The following is an 8,015-nucleotide window of genomic DNA, read 5'->3' as shown; positions in this document are numbered from 1 at the left end:
GGGAAAGAGAAGGAACGGTTTTAACCAATGGCTTTTCATTCTTTCCTTCTTTCTCCAGCTGCTTCTCTCTACCCTCGCAGTGTTTTCATGCCGTTAAAGTGGGTTTTCCCCTGAAAGGCAAAACTTGGCTCTTTGCCTTTTGTTTGACATCCTTGAATGAGTTGAGGGGGGAGTTAGGGAGAGGGGGAGAGTGGTTTAGTTTTGGTCTCACTCTGCTTTGGTCTACCAACAGAAAGTTAACATTTAGACTGTGCCAATGAGGAAGTAATTTGAGCAATGGACAGTACAGGACTCCTCTTCCTTAAGAAGAGATCTGAAGAAAGGTTTGCATCCGATGTGGAAAGATACTAACTAAATTCATGATAGAAATCAGGAAATTCTTCAGAGCTCATGTTCTGCATGGGTTTCCATGGCAGAAACTAACACAAAGCAAGCAGGAACTTGAAGCCTTGAAGAAGAAAAGGATGGTGAACGTAGTTTCACTTCGGCCGAAACATACTCCGGGAAACTTTCAATCTGCATGCGTGCAGCAAGGGCCTCCGCTGTCTAGATCCTGCAGTTGGGATGACCAGTTCAAGCCTGAGAGTTAGTCATAACTGGAAGTGTATCTCTGCAGAACTAAACACGAGCCCCCACTCTAAGAGCAGAAAAGCACCCTAGGGTGTGTACTGCGTGGCCACTGGCATGCTGTAAGAATGCTGAAAGCACCTGGACTTTGGTCTCATGTCTTGCAACAGTCACAGTCTGGTAACACACAGCTTCACTGGACTCACCACCTCATTACAGCAACACCTCCCAGCTGAAAAACAGACCTAAGATCTGAATTAACACATGAATCAGACACATCCTGTCTGCTGAGCCCCTCATGAACCTCTGCTGCACCAGGGGCACAGCAAATCTGTCCCAGTGAATTTAATCCAGTGTATTTCAATGCCTTGGTATCTACTTTGCTAACAAAACCTACCATACATAACCTGGAACCAACACACAGTGCATTTCCCTTTGTATTTTGCTTTCAAATAAACCATCTAGAGACAGTACAGGCCAGTTCCCCGAGAATGTAATTCTGAAGACTGCCGCCCAAAACAAAATTCTTCTGATATCTCATAAAATCTTTGTAAATGTGACAATCAAACGCTCAAGAAAATTCACCTGGCAACAGCCGCATTGAAACAAAGTTACTGCAGCAACAAGTAACGTCACAGTGTTAATAATTGACATGGAAAGAATGAAAAGGTGAGCAAGGGATAAAGAGGACAAAGGAAAGACTTCAGTATAAACTTCTGCTGGTAAGTAATAAATCAAAATTAAGATTGAAAGAGTTGGTATGAACATTATATTGAAAGCTGAAGCAAGTTTGATATGGGGCTTGTAAAACTCCATTTTCTGCTGCCTGATTTGCAAAATTTGACAAACAAATCCCCCACTGATTTGAATCTACTTTCATTCAATTCCCCCAAGAAGCAAAGCAAACGCAGGAACAGTGGCTCCTCATGTTTGCTGTATGCAGAAAAAGCACCGTGCAATTCCTGGTTCTGCAGGTTAAGGCAGAAATTAGCAATGCACTGGTAATGAATGAGTTTCTTGATTTACATAATCTAACAAAAGACCACTCCCCTCGGAGGGAGGAACTACATCCTAGAGACGCTGTTTAGAAGAAGCTGTTTCAGATGACTAAATTATCAACAGCCTCGGGTGAAATGGACTGCTATCTTAATATCCACCACTACTACTGCTAGAGGTCAAAGCATTTGCAAAAAACCTTCGTGAATACAAGTTAAAGTTAAATATTAAGAAATCAAGACTTTTTTCCTCAAATCACATTTTTTCTGTATTCTGTAATATGACCAACTTTGGGTTTTTATATTAAAAAACTATAAACTATCACCATTTCATTTATACCAATATTACTTTACCCAGAGTTCTGGCAGCTGGTAAAATGTAAGTTTTTTTCTACAAAAGACATTCCCTAATTTGAATTCAAGTATCAGAGTTAATAAAACAAATAACTCGTACACTAAAATCAAATACTCTGAAAGAGTATACTCACAAAATGAAAGAATTTGCAAGTTCAGTCCCAAATGATATTGCTTTCCAGTGAAGTGAGTGGTCAGTCTCAGTTCATGACTTGTGAAGATACGCTGAAGTCCCACCATTTCTCAAAGATGGGAGCAGCTATGCTGCACCTCTTGAGGGGAAAGAAAGTACCAACTCATATAAGCTTTTAGAGATAAATTAACAGCAGCTGAATGGAGATGCCATCAACAGGCCATGGTTTTTCAAAATAGAAAATAAAAACTTATAGAAAAGAGTTAGTGATAACTTATGAAATGTAAATAATTAAAGACAAACTATAACTGTCAAAATTATGTCATAGGAATATTTACAGGTCACTGGACTCAATTACACAGGGCCCAATGCTGCTGCCACTGAAGTCAGTAGTTGTCACAGTAAGTTCAGTGAGGGCAAGAGGTTTCTTCCTGGTATAAGTCACGAACAAGTTCTTGCTGTTGGCAAGAATTAATGAACTTCTTACTTCCTACAAAGATTAATTAATTTTTCAGGCCTCAAGAAAATTATACTTCTACAGCCAAAGAATCATTATTTAATACTCAGACTGTCTGCTGAGGCTTCACAGTGTGACACAAACTTAAAACACAACATATTATAAAACTTAGATTTCTTTTTAATTTACTGCACTGTGGTATTCTGAAAAATTCTGAGGACTTTATCCAGCATCTAGGTGATATATAACCTTCCACAAAAAGTTTTACTTTTTACATCAACCAGGGTACAGTTGAATTGCCAGTTTCTTTCAAAAGAAGCCCTTTTATATAAAACAAAATTTCCATCTCTCCTAGAACTGCTAGCTCAGAGTCCATAATCAGCAAAGGTTTTTCAACTCTAGGTAACCACTCCTTTGACTGAGTTACGAGCAAACCCCTTTTCTTGTCTTACTCTTCAAAAAAAGTCTTTGTTTTACAGATATATTATTTGTAAGGATTTTTTCCCTAATCCTCCTTATATTATATTTTGGAGAACTATGGTCAGGAATAATTGCTTCCTAGTAGCTACAAATATAATTCATTAGTGCAATTTAGCATTTAAGTTCAAATATTTGTTGCTAAAACCACCAAAACTAACTGCTGGTATGTAAAATAAACTTCACAGCTCAGTAAAAAACCACAGTAAGTAAATATTGATTAGCAAATTCAAGAGATTTTTAGATAATAAAAGTATCTTCATTATTTAATTAATGAAATTTCTTAATCTTTCATTATTACTGCACCGAACCAAATTATTGGCTCTTATAACATAACTTTCCAAAAATTTGTAAAACGATACAGTAATTTAAACTCAAAGTCATAATTTTAATGCATAATTGTAACATATACATTTTGCAGTTAATATTTCACAAGCAGAAAATAAGTAACATTACTAAGCAATAAAGATTAAACCAAGAATATTGACAAGAAAAATCTTCTATGCCAACATGCATTTTAGGAATTTAATTTTGTGAAGAGCATTTTGTTAAGAAGGTAAGTAATGGCTTTACACTTAATATTTTTACATACAAGAAAGGGAAGGACAATGTTAGGCAACCTGTCTCAAGGTTAGCCTAATCACCTAAACATGTATCTTTAAAAAGTAGATATCATTAGCAACTGATTAAGGAAAAAAAATAAACATACCCGTGGGTTTTCAGGGAACACAACTTTACCCTGTTTCATTATAAACAATGAAGGACAAAAGTCAGACAACCTCTCACTGTTCAATGTGTTATCAAGCTTTTGACAGAAGCCCATTAAACACAGCACAGTCTTGAGAAGTTCTCAGCTCATTCCAAGTGGAAGGAGCTGCTTTTTACCAACCAGAGTCGCCACAGTATCACTGCTATAATGCATTTTTGCTGAGATGATCCGGGGGACAAAGCTACCAGCTCTCATCAGTGACTAACAAAGCAAAGTAAGACCTGGTCGAAATTCAGTAGCTCAATTCAGAAAAGTTACTTTAACACACATGAGGCTTGATTTAAGATGTATTTTGAAGTACTGAAAGTAGAGAAGAAACACAATATTATGTACAGCTACATGTTAACTCTTTATATACGGGGTGTATAGGGCCACACACACCTCAACCCGTCTGTAAGCAACACCATCTATCTTCAGCATTCATCTTTAGGGAAGAACTGCCTTGTGTTGATATGTCTCCCTCTTTGTACTGACTATAAATGGAGCCTCGACAAGTGCAGCTAAGGCTGGGTGAGTGAACCCCTTGACAGGACATTAATAAGGTCATTAAGTCAAGTACACAGATATTAGGAAATGCCAGAGGTAAGGTTACCAGCACACATGCGTTGCGACACTACTTGTAACTACATGATAATTTTTTTTCCAGATTTCTTTTTAATTGCTGCATAGGGTGGACCTATACCTGGGCATGAATCATCCCTGCCCAGTGAAAGAGCCTGTAACCTGTTTATTCCTGTTTCTTTTGTTGCATCCGTTGGAATGGGACAGCAGTAAGAGAGTAAATACGCTTTATATTTAAGGGAGCTGAACGCTGCTCAGCAGTTGTGGAATCTATCCGTCATTTGGTGAAGGCACATTAGCATGAATTAACTGAAAGTTTTCAGAGGGATTCATAGTATGTTACCCATTTTCTGACTGTGCAAGATAAATCCCTCAAGTCTAATCTGCAGAAGTACCGTGCACTCACAGCTGCAACTGAAGTCAATGGGAGATAGAACGCAAATGCTATATAATGCCTTCATGCCAGACCACAGATGAAATTACTGAAGGCTTCAACTGCACTGAAAACAATTAAGAGGAAAATTAAAAAGTAAGTGGCTATCCACAGTTATCACAAATGAGAATATTTTCTGCCCATCATCCATTACTGAAAAGAAGCAGATTTCGATCCTTGAAACAGCACATCAGTGAAAGAAGGGACTGTAAGAACAGGACAGACTACACCACACAAGTAGGAGGCTAATCTTCTCAGTAGGAAACTAGCTGGAGCAGCCAGGATATTAAATCAGCAACACAAGGGGAGGTTATTTGGAAGGCAAATGAGGTACATGCTCAAATTCAGCACCTAACGAGCAAGTTGAACCAATGTGGCAAAGAATATAATGAAAAGAATCTCTTCAGTTGTTTATGTATTGATCCTAGGAATCTGGATGAGCAGTAAGAGGAAACTTTTCATTGATGGGAATAAATTTTATATAACCAGCATTACTAAGACCTGGTGGACAACTAGCATGTTAAAATCTCTGATTAACGGGAAAGTTAAGAGAGGCAGCAAGGGAACAGGGTACCTTAAACTCCCCACCCCCCTGTGCCATTATTCCTTTGAGAGTGATGAGTAACACAGGGCCAGAGCTCTTGAATACATAGAGGTCAATATACTAACTAACATAACTCAAGAAAGACTCGCTGGTCAGCAAATTAACTAGGGCACAAGACAATATTTCTTCAGCATGTATTTATAATCTTTGGAAAGGAAAATAATGATGCTATAGGGGACTTCAGTTTAGGACATGTATTCTGGGAGTCTTGTGTGGACAATTAGAACCTAGTATTATACATTTTCAAAAACCATGTATTATTTACAAGCACAAGGTAAAGAATCTCACTACAACATAATAGATGTTAATTACTGTACTGGAGATTGACAAATTGTTATAGACAACTGACAATAAATTGATTGAATTCCACATAGGAAAAAACAACCTGAATCTTTACATGCGCAGTAAAACTGAAACAAGTATACAAAGTACTACAAAACCGGGAGAAAAAAAGGATAGAAGAATATGATAGAAAACTGGGAAGTCCTTTAAGGGTGGCTATAGAAAAACATCTGACCTCACAACCAAGTGAAAGTAGAACTCATTTTTCATGTAGAAAGTAAATAAAGCAAAACTATGATAAAGAGTCACAAAAATAGAGAGGGAAAAGTACAAATACATCCTAAAATCTGAAGCAACGCCAAGTTAAAGGAATCAAGGAAAAAAGCATCATTGGCAGGACTACAGATAATAAGGATTTCTCATTATGAGAGGAACAATGAATGTGTAAGCCCATTCCAAGTTTGGAATACCTATACCATAAATTGTAATGCAAAATTACCCCAGGAGTCTTCAGTATATAAGTTGGTCTGTCTTTGGAAAAGAACAGGATGATATAGTTACAGTTTATGTAGAATTAATAAGCACTTTTCAGTTTATTAGAAATCAAGGAGGGATAAGTTTTACATTTACAGATTCAGATAATTTTCACTTTAGGCGTCGCAGGGTTGTTAGAGAAGATCCCTATTAAACAATCTTAAAATACTAGGGCATTCCCAAAGACTGGAAGAACACTAATAATGTGCCAGTATTAAAAAATGGACTAGTGGGATTTAAACTCGGCCAAATAAGTGAAAACACTGGATTAAATTAATACAGATTTTAAAGAAAGAATGTAATTACTCCCAGTCAACATGTTTTTGTGTAAAATAGGTTTTGCCAAACAAATCTGATTTCCTTCTTTGATGAGATTAGAAGCGGATGTTGTACAGAGAATTGTTAGGCTTTGATTTGTCAGACATAACTGATAAAAAGAATCATTACACACCATCAAGAAAACCTGAAGTGGGTTCAGAATGGGCTGACAAGTTAAAAAAACACCAAAATTCCATGTTCCAAGAGGCACTTGTCACTGAGTAATACTAAACTACTAACAAGGTTACACAGGTATCAGGCATGCTCTTAATGCATCTTTCAGTTACTTAGAACCAGGTTGACATGGCTAATAATATTCACAAACAACAAAGAAAGTAAGTAAATAACGATGACGAAACAATGTTCTGAGGCACTTGGTAGCTAGGCGTATTCAAATCAAGTCTATTTTAATAAAACCAAATGCGAAAGTCTCAGTCTAACAACAGCAAACACAGGCTACACTTACAGAAAGGGTAACCACATTCTGAAAAGCACTGACTCTGAAAAAGATCTGGGACTTCAGTACAAGGTGACAGTATAATGCTGTGGAAAAACTGTGAAAATGCAATGTTTTGGTGTATACACAGTAAAATAGTAAGTTTCTCCACAAAGTGATTAAGGTGATTTTACTTTACATGTAACACTGAGAAACAAAGATATAAAAACGCATAGGCATCTGCGTCCACATACTAAAACAAAAGGATTTTAAAAACCCAGAGAAGATGCGGAAAAGAGCCATACCGGTAATGCAAGCACTAGAGAGAAGGGCATGCAGTGAAAGAGCTTATTTTGTTCAGATTATAAAAACCCTGAGGATATACCTACTCAGTAAAGATCTACATGGATACATGTGCTAATTTTGAAATCAAGTACCAGAACAGAATATATTTTTGTTGCTACTAATTCTCATTGTCCCTCAATAAATGGACAGAAAATACACGACATGAAAGAGTTTTTAATCCAGTTGAGTAAGGGTAACTTGAATCACTGGAACAACCTATCAAAGGGAAATGGTGATCTCCCCACCTCTTGGAATTTTTATATCAGACTTAGATACCTTTCTGGAAAGCAGGTTTAAACAAATATAAATTTCTGGGCTCAATACAGTGACAACTGGTGAAAATGATCTGTGATATTCAAAAGACCAACTAAATTACATAAAAATATCTTCTGGGCTTGGCCTTAAATGCTATGAATTTATGAATGATAAATATTCTAAAAGGTAAAGTCTTGTTCATCTCAAATAGGAGTGGAAAATTTGTAGGTACTTTTAACCTTAATTTCTTCATGCCTTGGTTTCCCCATGAAGAAAACACTCCTGCAGGAATACATTAAATTGTTGTTTATTAAACCTTTGGTTCTTATAACATTGAATACCATAGAAAATCCCCATGATGGTTACTCAAACTTCTGTTTTCAGGGAAAGGTTTGAACAGTATCCAGTAAACAAGGGATTGGCACACATAATGAACAAAGAAGATAAAAAAATATATTGATTGGCTGTTCTCTGGATACTGTGTGAAGCAGGAAT

The 8,015-nt window shown here is 36.8% G+C and overlaps 1 protein-coding gene across 1 annotated transcript in view; it reads right to left on the bottom strand.

Annotated features, from left to right (window-relative positions):
• MIPOL1 (mirror-image polydactyly 1) overlaps positions 1-8,015 on the bottom strand; it is a 156,328-nt gene that overhangs the window by 64,522 nt on the left and 83,791 nt on the right. The window lies entirely within an intron of this gene.

Source organism: Mesitornis unicolor, unplaced genomic scaffold, assembly GCF_000695765.1.
Source record: "Mesitornis unicolor isolate BGI_N332 unplaced genomic scaffold, ASM69576v1 scaffold3656, whole genome shotgun sequence".
Classification (NCBI taxonomy): Eukaryota; Metazoa; Chordata; class Aves; order Mesitornithiformes; family Mesitornithidae; genus Mesitornis; species Mesitornis unicolor.
This window is presented reverse-complemented; position numbering and strand designations above follow the sequence as displayed.